Below are 13,435 nucleotides of genomic sequence, written 5' to 3'. Positions count from 1 at the left end.
TCCATATCTGGTTTTAGGGCAAAAGTTCTGCTTCTTTATTGATACGTTTTGTGGGGGTCTGTGTTATTTTGTTTTTTCGCTTGTCATCACAAAAAATATGCAGTAAACTAAGTATAATTGGTGTAGTGAATACTGTAAGACTATTGCTTTAAGTTAACATTTCCAAAAAAACTATTAAATGATGAATTATTATTAGAATTATTATTTGTGTTATTTTAAAAATCAGTGCTTGTCACCAGTCTGCTGGAAAACGGCAAGTTTTTGAAACTCAAATACCCAATCTTATATTGAATGAAAATACAGTAAAGTGCGGTTTGAATTTGAGGGACAGTAAAATAATGCAGGGTTTCCCCTTACTGTAATTGAATGTGGCGCGCCACCACATAATTTTTATTTCCGCAACACTTTGAAAATAAGGTACTTTTTTATAAATTGAAAATGAATTCAAGTAATACAATTTTTCTGGTATCGTCCAGAAGAAATTACACAAAATTCAACCCTATTTCTAACTTTTATTACTAATCTTCTGATAAAAAAACAACGGCACAATTCCAACAGGTTTTACCTCCCACGAAAACACTTCCTTCTCCCAGGGATGGAAATGAAGATCTACAAAATCAGCGGAAAATGTTGTAATCCTAAAGTACCGCTTTGCGGAAGGCCGCACCCAAGTGACATGCCCCCCAGAAAAAATTTGAAATCTATGTTAGCTTAAGATGCATTTCCTGCTATTTTGAGTCAAAATCTAACAATATTCTCCTGACCAAAATTTCACATTTATTAGCAAATATTTTCATAAAAATGTATCATGTGATGAAATGTATGTATACAGGTTTACACATATCAAATTCTTGCACACTTTTGGATTATAGACAAAAATAGGCCTACAAATGGATAAACCAGAATTCTTCTCCGTAAACTCACTTTACTTAGATGCCTTGCCAATTTCACGTGGTCAAAGAGTGCCACCTTTCCCCGAGATCCATAGTTCACAATGTCCATGCAATATAAGCACTGAGCACGTCCCGGTTCATCGCACTTTGCAATGAAATTGCTGATCAGTTCGTCTACTTCTACGATATTGTTGTTAATCTTCACCTTCAGTTTGATAGATATATCGAGCCATGCCCAGTTCCACTTGTTTCTCACGGCCTTATCGACATCTTTCGCTATGAAGCATTCCTATCTTGAATAAGCTTAACCATGTCTGAAACTGTTTTGTCAATAAAGAAACGTGTTAAATAAGAGCTACTGTGTTTTCTTTCCAGATTAGTCGCCGATAAACACAACCAATATAAACAGAATACGAGTTCAGAAACGCTCACAATAATCGAGGATCAGGGACTATATATTGTCGGCAAACGATGCGTGCAGACGCCTATAACGGGCAATGTCATTGATTGATGTTGTCAGCTGATAGTAGAGCTAGCCAATCACACATTGGAATTATATTTTTCACGGGAATTCTCTGCCTTGTAATCATAACTAGGTCAACGCAAAGACAAAAAACACGAGTTTCTAACCCCCCTTATAATTTTCTCCCCGGATTTAAACGATTCAAAGAAATGACCATGGCGGCGCCAAAATCGGCGGAAGTCTTTGCTTCCCCGCCGGACACACTTAAAGCATTACCATTAGCTAGTCGTTACAGTATGAATTGATATATATATATATATATAGCCTATTATTTACGCACTATTGACAAGTGATGTACCGAAAACTTGAGCACCGAATAAAGACTTTGATCACCGAAAACTGCGCTACTGTACTTTGTACAAAAAGCAGCAACAATTGAAAATATGGCAAAACAATAAAAAATAAATGTTAATAGTAATAAAAACTGATTTATTTTAAATTTGTATATATACATTTACAGTTAATTATGCAAATTACTTGTTGACCTCATTGTAGCCACGCCCGTAACCACGCCCCCACCGCTTTTGCCGTTCAGGGGAAACCCTATAATGTGGACCAACACATAAAAGAAGTTTAATGATTATGTCAGGAACAAAATGTTTTATCCGCAAAAAAAACCCCACAAAGTTTAGGTTTTTTTATACCGGTATACCCGTAGTATTGTGATTGTTACTCCAACAGCAGGGAATCATTTTTTATGTCGTATCAGAGGAGTGGAATCTTTGCTGAAACAAACACAAAGTCGGATTAAAATTATTTAGATATAAAAATGCCTTGTCTGATTTATTCAGATGTTCTCCGAGTGCCTGCAAGTCCGCATTCGGGTCAGGTTTACTGGTGAGCTGCAGCAGATAGTGAAACTGAAGTCACTGCTCCTTCTCAATGTTGTGTTTCAACTTCTGGGTTGCACTTCCAGCTATGTAAGGGGACGAGGCACAACGCGGACACACGTTCACACAAACGTACACAAACACACACAGGATCAAGGTCAATAAAGGAGGATTGTTCCATAGAGGATACTTGCTTCCCTACTGTTTACTACTGGGGTAACTTCTAACAGACTTTTCCATCATGTTTGATCGAGGAAATATGCTAACAGCTGATCAATTTTATTGATATATTCGAGTTTTTTTGTTGTCCGTCCAGCCATCCATTTTCTACTGCTTGTCCCGTTCAGGGTCGCGGCGGGTGCTGGAGCCTATCTCAGCTGCATTCGGGCGGAAGGCAGTGTACACTCTGGACAAGTTTCTCAATAAAATAAAATATATATTTTTTTAAAGTTCAAGATATTAATCATGATTCTTGTTCTGTGTACTTTGTGAATACTTGTAGTTTGAACAGTCTCTTGAACTGAATCATATTGGTGCTTTGATTTCTTGGGTTAACCCATTCCATAATTTAAACTCCACATACAGATATTCTAAAGGTTTTAAGTGTTGTACGAGCATACAAATGTTTTAAATGAGATTTTCCTCTAAGGTTATATTTCTCCCCTTTTGTTGAGAATATTTTTTATACATTCTTGGGAAGCAGGTTAGAGTTTGCTTTATACATAATTTTAGCTGATTGCAAATGCACCAAATCCTTGAATTTCAATATTTATGATTCAATAAATAAAGGGTTTGTATGTGCTCTATATCCAACATTATCTTTTGTTGTAATTCATCATTTTTGTAACACGATTAGTGAATAAAGCGCACATTTCTCCCGTCCAAAGGCAAAACCCAGTAACTCAATTTTGGTCAAAACTGAGCTGATAATTTTGGAGTTACTAGGTGATATGCTTTACATTAGTGTATGCGATATTGTAATTTGTTCCGTAAGTAAGCTGTTAACGCGCATGGCAGGACCTAGCAACTACCACATAACTGCGTAGATACAACAGAAAAACCTGGTTTTATTTGTTTTATCAAAATCAGCTAGAAGGGAGTTACCAGGTTCTGCTTTTGGACGGGAGATTTGTAGTGAGCAAAAAAAAGCAATAATCTCTGTCATTTAAATTATTATTTTTTTTTTTAAGTATGGGGGAAAAAAAACATTGTCAACAAATCTTATATCGAATATTTTATGAAAAAATTTGAAATTGTATTTTTAGGCCGAAGTCCAATTAATCGATACACAACTAATGGATTGATTAAAAAAAGAATTTATAGCTGCAGTCCTAGTTTTGACTTTACTCCGTGAACCTGAAACTATCTTTTTTTATCATTTCCCATGGTCGTAAATATGACTGTAAAGGGTTAAAACAGATATTTCATCCTGAAAGGTTACACATATCATAGTCTGGTCGGATAAAAGGAAGTTCTAAGATTCCCTGAAAATGATCGGGATATTTCACATTTGAGATATGTTTTCACAAGTGTATGAATGAACTTGGTTTGTGTTGACAGTAGACATTTCAGAGTTACCCCTTTTAGATATGTTTAGTTTTAATCCAGGGGTGTCAAACTCATTTTAGGTCAGGGCCACATGGAGAAAAATCTACTCCCAAGTGGGCTGGACTGGTAAAATCATGGCACGATAACTTAAAGATAAAGACAACTTCAGATTGTTTTCTTTGTTTGAAAATAGAACAAGCACATTCTGAAAATGGACAAATCATAATCTTGTTGGGTTTTTTACGCTTACATGTTGCGGTTAATAGTAGTCTCTTTATTCGTCATTATTTAACATTTCTAAATAAATTGTGTGATAATGTTTGTCAGTCAACTCATTGGTGTTCATTTTCAATCTATCAAGATAAAAAAATCATATCAAAATAAAATTACAGGATTATTTATGTAGTTTGCTCATTTTTCTCGAATGGTGCACTAACATAGTGTGTTTTTTTTTTTTTTTTACATTTACAAGGATACAAAGAATTGCTATTCCGACTTTTAGAGCAGTGTTTTTCAACCTTTTTGAAGCCAAGACACATTTTTTTCATTGAAAAAATGCAGAGGCACACCACAAGCAAAAAAAAAAAAAAAAAAAAAAACATTAAAAAATGAAACTCGATATTGAGAGTAAAATGTTGTCGCAGTTGTTGGACACAAATTCAAACCATAACCAAACACGCCTCACTATAGCTCTTGTCTCAAAGTACTGTCATGACCTGTCACATCACGCCGTGACTTATTTGGAGTTTTGTTTAGTGTTTTCCTGTGTGTAGTGTTTTAGTACTTGTCTTGTGCTCCTATTTAGGTGGCTTTTGCTGTTTTGTTGGTATTTTTCTGTTGCATGTCTTCCTTTGAGCGCAATCCCTCGCACCTGCTTTGTTTTAGCAATCAATACTGTTCAAGTTGTTACTATCCTTCTTTGTGTGGACATTGTTGATTGTCATGTCATGTTCGGATCTACTTTGTGGACGCAGTCTCTGCTCCACACGCTGTGAGTCTTTGCTGTCGTCCGGCATTCTGTTTTTCTTTAGTTTGCAGCCAGTTCAGTTTTAGTTTTGTTTTTCATAGCAATCCCTAAGCTTCAATGCATTTTCTTAGGGGCACTCGCCTTTTGTTGACTTTTGGTTTAAGCGTTAGATAACTTTTTAGCTGCACGCTGCTTCCTGCTGTCGTCTGCATGTTGGGATCATGACAAAGCAATTGTCTTCCCGCTGCCACCTACTGATATGGAAGAGTATTACACGGTTACTCTGCCAATCTCTAGACAGTACAGACACTCAACAACGGCACTTTGTTTGCGAATTATAATTACTGGTTTGCAAACAATTTTTTTTAACCCAAACAGGTGAAATTACATAATCTTTCACGGCACACCAGATTCAGGCCATTTCCACATGAACACAGATACTTAATAAACGCATACTTTTCTCTGTGTTTAGGCCTCTTGTCCACACGCAGACACATACTTTTGTCTTTAAATGGAGATCGTTTTAACCCCAAATATGTGTTTTTTGAAACTCTCCATGTTCGTGTGAACATGGCCTTAGAACAGCGGTTTCTTTCATTAAAAAATTCTAGCTCATTTGTATACTTAGGGGACAGCGTGGCGCAGTTGGGAGAGTGGCTGGGCCACCAACCTGAGGGTTCCTGGTTCAATCCCCACTTTCTACCATCCTAGTCAAGTCCGGTGGCCTTGAGCAAGACACTTCATCCTTGCTCCTGATGGGTCCGGGTTAGCGCCATGCATGGCAGCTCCCACCATCAGTGTGTGAATGTGTGTGTGAATGGGTGAATATGGAAATAGTGCCAAAGCGCTTTGAGTTCCTTAAAAAGGTAGAAAAGCATGAAAAAAGTTGGGGCTGGGCGGTATATCGATATACTAGATATATCACGGGTTTGTCTCTATGCAATATAGAAAATGACTACATCGTGATATCCAAGTATACGTTCTCACGCTGTTGCTTTTAGCTGCTGGCATTACATTATAGGCTCTTCCCACTCTGTTGTCTCTTCTTCTCACAGACAGACAAGTGCACCTTTTTTTTTACACATGTCACATACTGTCACGTCATACGTCACATACGTATACGTCCTCGCGGACGGAGAAGAGAGGTAGCGGCATGTGTTACGTTAGCTGTGATGTTAGCAGTAATACGAGAGAAAGAAGGTGCGAATCTGGTAACAAATGAAGGAATAATTAATTCCCAAGAAAAACAGCAGGGGGTCTATCGTTGACGGTGGTTTGGCTTCAAGTGGGAATATGTCAAAAAGGACAAACGGTATTTGTCAAGTGTGGTGCTAAAGCGTTTGCTACAAAGAGTAGCATTACTGTTAATATGTAGCATCATTTGTAAAGTCACCTGCTAGAGAATGAAGAGTGTTTACTCTGAATTTCAACATCTCCATTCGGTGCCACACGCCCCCAAACCCATGCACAAAAGTGCACTTTATTAGTTTTAAACTATTGTAGTGGCGTTCCGCACAAAAAGTGCACTTTAATTTAGTGTTGTTTTGATATGTTATCTTAGAGACATCTTGCACAAAAGTGCACTTATAGCTTGTTTTAAAATGTCTCTGACAATCTTGCACTTTCTGTTTTGAAATGACATGAATGTGTGTGCCACTGCTTAATAACTGTTTAATAAATAAAGTTTTGGTCAATTGACTTAGTGGGATCACACTCCTCAGCCTTCCCGGTAAGGTTTATTCAGGTGTACTGGAGAGGAGGCTACGCCGGATAGTCGAACCTCGGATTCAGGAGGAACAGTGTGGTTTTTGTCCTGGTCGTGGAACTGTGGACCAGCTCTATACTCTCGGCAGGGTTCTTGAGGGTGCATGGGAGTTTGCACAACCAGTCTACATGTGCTTTGTGGACTTGGAGAAGGCATTCGACCGTGTCCCTCGGGAAGTCCTGTGGGAAGTTCTCAGAGAGTATGGGGTATCGGACTGTCTTATTGTGGCGGTCCGCTCCCTGTACGATCAGTGCCAGAGCTTGGTCCGCATTGCCGGCAGTAAGTCGAACACATTTCCAGTGAGGGTTGGACTCCGCCAAGGCTGTCCTTTATCACCGATTCTGTTCATAACTTTTATGGACAGAATTTCTAGGCGTAGTCAACGCGTTGAGGGGTTCCGGTTTGGTGACCGCGGGATTAGGTCTCTGCTTTTTGCAGATGATGTGGTCCTGATGGCTCCATCTGACCGGGATCTTCAGCTCTCGCTGGATCGGTTCGCAGCCGAGTGTGAAGCGACCGGAATGAGAATCAGCACCTCCAAGTCTGAGTCCATGGTTCTCGCCCGGAAAAGGGTGGAATGCCATCTCCGGGTTGGGGAGGAGACCCGGCCCCAAGTGGAGGAGTTCAAGTACCTAGGAGTTTTGTTCACGAGTGAGGGAAGAGTGGATCGTGAGATCGACAGGCGGATCGGTGCGGCGTCTTCAGTAATGCGGACGTTGTACCGATCCGTTGTGGTGAAGAAGGAGCTGAGCCGGAAGGCAAAGCTCTCAATTTACCGGTCGATCTATGTTCCCATCCTCACCTATGGTCATGAGCTTTGGGTCATGACCAAAAGGATAAGATCACGGGTACAAGCGGCCGAAATGAGTTTCCTCCGCCGTGTGGCGGGCCTCTCCCTTAGAGATAGGGTGAGAAGCTCTGCCATCCGGGAGGAACTCAAAGTAAAGCCGCTGCTCCTTCACATCGAGAGGAGCCAGATGAGGTGGTTCGGGCATCTGGTCAGGATGCCACCCGAACGCCTCCCTAGGAAGGTGTTTAGGGCACGTCCAACCGTTAGGAGGCCACGGGGAAGACCCAGGACACGCTGGGAAGACTATGTCTCCCGGCTGGCCTGGGAACGCCTCGAGAAGAGCTGGACGAAGTGGCTGGGGAGAGGGAAGTCTGGGCATCCCTGCTTAGGCTGTTGCCCCCGTGACCCGACCTCGGATAAGCGGAAGAAGATGGATGGATGGATGGACTTAGTTGTGATTTCCTTCTCTGCATTAAAGTTTAAAATGAGCACATAATAATGCAGTATGAACAAGAATGTTTTAATGTAGACACAAAGAATCATCATATTGGTGTGATTATATGTATCAAGTAGGGGTGTAACGGTACGTGTATTTGTATTGAACCGTTTCAGTACGGGGGTTTCGGTTCGGAGGTGTACCGAACGACACGGACATATCAAGTAGCGCACCATACGTTGTGTAAACAATGCACACCGATGCACCACGATTTGATTTACGTGGACCCCGACTTAAACAAGTTGAAAAACTTATTCGGGTGTTACCATTTAGTGGTCAATTGTACGGAATATGTACTGTACTGTGCAATCTACTAATAAAAGTTTTAATCAATCAAAAAAAACAACAACACACGGCATGCTAGCAACGACTGGGCTATGATAGACTGACCACACCTCCTCTTTTCACGGGATATGTCCTCTTTGCGGGGCTGTCCAGGTGGAGTTTCTTAAATGCTTCGGATGTCCAGCATTTTAAGTTAGAGTTGCATGTATTTTCAATGTACGTTCAAGGTTAAGAAGGGGTTAAAAACAAATAAAAAAGTGGTGCTTGCAGCAACATTCGTGAGGGAGGGGCAGAGACGGAGAGAGCGAGAGAGTTATGATAAATGCGCATGCGTCGCCAGGCTCTGCTTTTTACCCATAGATTAATTGGATTTTATTTTTTATTATCTATAGCAGGGGTGTCAAAAGTGTGCCTCGGAGGCCATTTGCGGCCCACAGCTAAAGTTTTAAAAGGCCCACAGCACATTCTAAAAATACTATTAAGATAAACAAAAACATAAACAAAAGTGAAATAAAAAAGCTTAAAGGCTAAATGTAATTTAGAAAAAGTTGCAAACGTTGACTAATAAAACAAAGCTGTTTTTTTTCTTTCAAACTGTCATTGCTCAAAACTTAATATTGAATCAAAATTAATGTCATTATGAATTATTGACCTATCCAGGTTTCCGATTACTTCACATAAAATATTCCACTAAGAAAAATATTTTTGGTGGAAGATTTAGCAAATTTGTAAGTAAAATAATCAAACATTTATATTTTGTTTTCTTACTGTACTCAAAATGAACCGAACAGTGACCTCTGAACCGAGGTACGTACCGAACCGAAATTTTTGTGTACCGTTACACCCCCAGTATCAAGTGTTAATTCAAGGCTAAGGAAAAATATCGAGATATATATATCGTGTATCGCGATATGGCCAACAAATATTGAGATATTAAAAAATAGGCCATATCGCCCAGCACTAGTACAAGTATAACCCATTTACCATTTAGCAAACTCATTCCGCGGGCCAGATAAAACCTGTTTGCGGGCCTGATCCGGGCCGCAGTTCGTACTTTTGACACCCCTGTTTGAATCATTCGCAGAAATAGTGTATTGTCAGTGTAATGTGTGTGTGTAGCTGTGGCCTATGTGTAGTGTTTGAGGCCTGCCTCCCTCCCTCCCTCCCAGCAGAGGAAAAGGGAAAAGCCGCCGATGCAACAAGTCCTCCATTGACTCCGCTTTGTTAAGCCGCTTGTATGTTTTGGTGCCGAACGCTTGTTTCTTAAATCACCTCGAATCAAATAAATAATGAAAACACACCTTAAAGCCTCCCTTTTGAGTACTAAAACGTTTGTTTAGTCAGTATCGCCAACTAAAAGTGTGGCGACAAACACTACCGTTTAGCCATTAAACATGGACGTTAAGAAACAATATTCGGTTCAACGTGGACGAAAGTGTTCGGAACACTTGGGTTCCAGGAGAAAGAGGAAGGGGCTTCCTCCTGGGGAACTTACCTTCGATTCATTCGCTTCTTTCCCGCTTAATTCCCACACTTTGGAGCCCCCGCGACATGAGCGAGTCTTCCGGTGCCTCGTGAGTGTCCAGCCGGCGTCGCTTTGATGGTGGACGCGGCGCACTGAGTGAGTCCAAATACTCGGCTCTCTCCAAGGATGCCAAATATGCGCGGAATGGGAGCAGGAATGAAATGAACGCGGGGTGGACCAAGTTGAACTGGGCGGGGTGAGTGGCGTGGCGTCACCCTGGATGGATGAAATGGAGTGAGAGATGGGAGGATGGGTGGCAGGAAAGAAAAGGCTGAGCTGGGCGGGGGGGGGGGAAGGGGGCCAGGAGGACTGGAGTGGAGCCTCACGGCGACAAAAGGAAACTAACTCTTGGTTTTCGACCGGGGAAGGAAAATGAGAGCCAAGTAAGCGACGGAAACCGAGTTGGAAATATAAAGTCATGTCACATTTTTAGTCGCGTCAAACTAACGTACAACTAAAGAAAAATGGCGGCTTAATGAACACGGACAGTAGTCTGGTAGTGTTAATTGAGCAGAAAATACAAAAACAATAACAGTTAGTATAGATGTTGCTTTAAAGGCCTACTGAAACCCACTACCATGCAGTCTGATAGTTTATATATCAATGATGAAATATTAACATTGCAACACATGCCAATACAGCCTTTTTAGTTTACTAAATTACAATTTTAAATTTCCCGGGAGTTTCGTCTTTAGCCTTTAGCCACACAAACACACGGTGATTCCATCCATCCATCTTCTTCTGCTTATCCGAGGTCGGGAAGCCCAGACTTCACTCTCCCCAGCCACTTCGTCTAGGTCTTCCCGGGGGATCCCGAGGCGTTCCCAGGCCAGGCGGGAGACATGAGGTGTTTAGGGAAGACCCAGGACACGTAGGGAAGACACGGTGATTCCTTGTTTAAAATTCCTGGAGATGAAACTTTCCTATGGATCGGAGCGCGGTCAAGCCAACATGGTTCCCGACCGAATGTCAACCAGCAGGTTTCGGTGAGAAAATTGTGGTTAAAAAGTCAGTTCTTACCAGAGAAAAGCTGCCGTCCATAGCTGCCGTCGACTCCCCTGAGACACTGCACGTCAAGACACCCTTGGAGACACCATTCCGACTATCAGGTACTATGTAACTCACTAAAACACTAGCAACACAATAGAAAGATAAGGGATTTCCCAGAATTATCCTAGTAAATGTCTCTAAAAATATCGGAATCCGTCCCAATGCAATCGCGTTTTAAAAAAAAACTTTTTTCAATCTTTTTTTTTTTTCTAGTCCGTCGCTATCAATATCCTCAAATACGAATCTTTCATCCATCAGTTTTCTACCGCTTATTCCCTTTTGGGGTCGCGGGGGGCGCTGGCGCCTATCTCAGTTACAATCGGGCAGAAGGCAGGGTACACCCTGGACAAGTCGCCACCTCATCGCAGGGCCAACACAGATAGACAGACAACATTCACACTCACACACACTAGAGCCATATTAGTGTTGCCAATCAACCTATCCCCAGGTGCATGTCTTTGGAAGTGGGAGGAAGCCGGAGTACCCGGAGGGAACCCACGCGTTCACGGGGATAACATGCAAACTCCACACAGAAAGATCCCAAGCCTGGGATTGAACCCAGGACTGCAGGACTTTCGTATTGCGAGGCAGACGCACTAACCTCTCTGCCACCGTGAAGCCACAAATCTTTCATCCTCGCTCAAATTAATGGGGAAATTGTCGTTTTCTCGGTCCGAATACCACTTTTTGTTGGAGGCTTGCATTAAAAATAATGTGAATATGTGAGGAGCCCCCACACGTGTGACGTCATCGACTGCTACTTCCGGTAGAGGCAGGGCTTTTCTCTTAACACCGAAAGTTGCAATCTTTATCGTGGATGTTCTCTACTAAATCCTTTCAGCAAAAATATGGCAATATCGCAAAATGATCAAGTATGACACATAGAATGGACCTGCTATCCCCGTTTGAATAAGAAAATCTCATTTCAGTAGGCCTTTCTGTAACCCACTACTACCGACCACGCAGTCTGATAGTTTATATATCAATGATGAAATCTTAAAGGCCTACTGAAATTAGATATTCCTATTTAAACGGGGATAGGAAGTCCATTTTATGTGTCATACTTGATCATTTCGCGATATTGCCATATTTTTGCTGAAAAGATTTAGTAGAGAACATCGTCGATGAAGTTCGCAAGTTTTGGTGCTGATGTTGTAAGCATTTCACCAATCTCGCACACTTTGCAAATTAACGTATTTCCTTGAATTGCCCCTGGGGCGCTAATTAATTTAAAACCTCTTCTCACTCCTGTGCTTACCAAAGGCATGCGGTAAAAGTAAGCAGGCGCTAATTATTTTAAAACCTCTTCTCACTCCGGCACTTTCCAAAGGCATGCAGTAAAAATTTGAGTGTGATGTAAGCTTGGACCTTAAATCCTACTGAACAGCTCTTAATCTTCTTCCCTTTATGCGATTTCAAATTACCGGTATTGAAATCAGCCTCCCCCAAGAGAAAATGGTGGCAAGAAGTCGGCTCTTACCGTATATATAAACGGAGAGTTTGCGTCTATCTTCCTGCAGCTGCGGACTCTCTTGCCTCCTCCCACCGGCCGCCCCCGACCGTCGGATGCTTACACCGTGGAGAAACATGGCTTCCCACGGAGACACTGGCGGTCACCACACCCGTGGCCACACCCCTCCGACTTTCAGGTACAACCATATAATCTCACTAAAACACTAGTAACAAAATAAGCAGATAAGGGATTTTCCAGAATTATCCTAGTAAATGTGTCTCATAACATCTGAATTGCTCCCACTGCCCTCGTTTTTTTGTTTTTGTTTTTTTCTAGTCCTTCACTCTCACTTTCCTCATCCACGAATCTTTCATACTCGCTCAAATTAATGGGGGAATTGTCGCTTTCTCAGTCTGAATCGCTCTCGCGGCTGGTGGCCATGATTGTAAACAATATGAGGATGTGAGGGATCCACAACCCGTGACGTCACACGCACATCGTCTGCTACTTCCGGTACAGGCAAGGCTTTTTTATTAGCGACCAAAAGTTGCAAACTTAATCGTCGATGTTCTCTACTAAATCCTTTCAGCAAAAATATGGCAATATCGCGAAATGATCAAGTATGGCACATAGAATGGACCTGCTATCCCCTTTTAAATAAGAAAATCTCATTTCAGGAGGCCTTTAAGACAGGGGCCTTAACCTTTTTGACCTCGGGGCCCAACTTTTCCACAACAGAGGGGCCCGTGGCCCATTCAAATAGTAGCACTAAATTAGTAATTTAACCCTATATTCAGTAATTATATCTAAGTTAGGTTGAAGTTAAAGTACCACTGATAGTCACACACACACTAGATGTCGTGCAATTACTCTCTGCATTTGACCCATAGCCTTGTTAAACCCCCTAGGAGGTGAGGGGAGCAGTGAGCAGTAGCGGTGGCCGCGCTCAGGAATCACTTTGAGTATTTAACCCCCAATTCCAACCCTTGACTCTGAGTGCTAAGCAGGGAGGTAATGGGTCCCATTTTTATAGTCTTTAATCTAACCTACTTATGTACACACATTTAGTACACGTACAGAACTTTAACAAATACCTCTCACCATCATAATATAAAAATAGCGATAAAGGTATAATGTAATAAGAAAAGGCTGACACGTTGATACTATTAATTAACAAATATAGAACTGCCCCATGCGATGATGTGGCGACTTGTCCAGGGTGTACACCGCCTTCCGCCCGATTGTAGCTGTGATAGGCACCAGCAACCCCCCACCCCCGCGATCCCAAAGGGAATAAGCAGTAGGAAAAT

The 13,435-nt window shown here is 41.7% G+C and overlaps 1 protein-coding gene across 1 annotated transcript in view; it reads right to left on the bottom strand.

Annotated features, from left to right (window-relative positions):
• Positions 1-10,060, bottom strand: part of LOC133563313 (transcriptional enhancer factor TEF-1-like) — a 128,954-nt gene extending 118,894 nt beyond the window's left edge. Inside the window, exon 1 of the mRNA XM_061917382.1 lies at positions 9,593-10,060. The gene's annotated coding sequence lies outside the window, so the exon portion shown is untranslated. The remainder of the gene's footprint in view (positions 1-9,592) is intronic.
• Between the last annotated feature and the right edge of the window lie 3,375 nt (positions 10,061-13,435).

This window comes from Nerophis ophidion, linkage group LG12 (assembly GCF_033978795.1).
Source record: "Nerophis ophidion isolate RoL-2023_Sa linkage group LG12, RoL_Noph_v1.0, whole genome shotgun sequence".
NCBI classification, from domain to species: Eukaryota; Metazoa; Chordata; class Actinopteri; order Syngnathiformes; family Syngnathidae; genus Nerophis; species Nerophis ophidion.
This window is presented reverse-complemented; position numbering and strand designations above follow the sequence as displayed.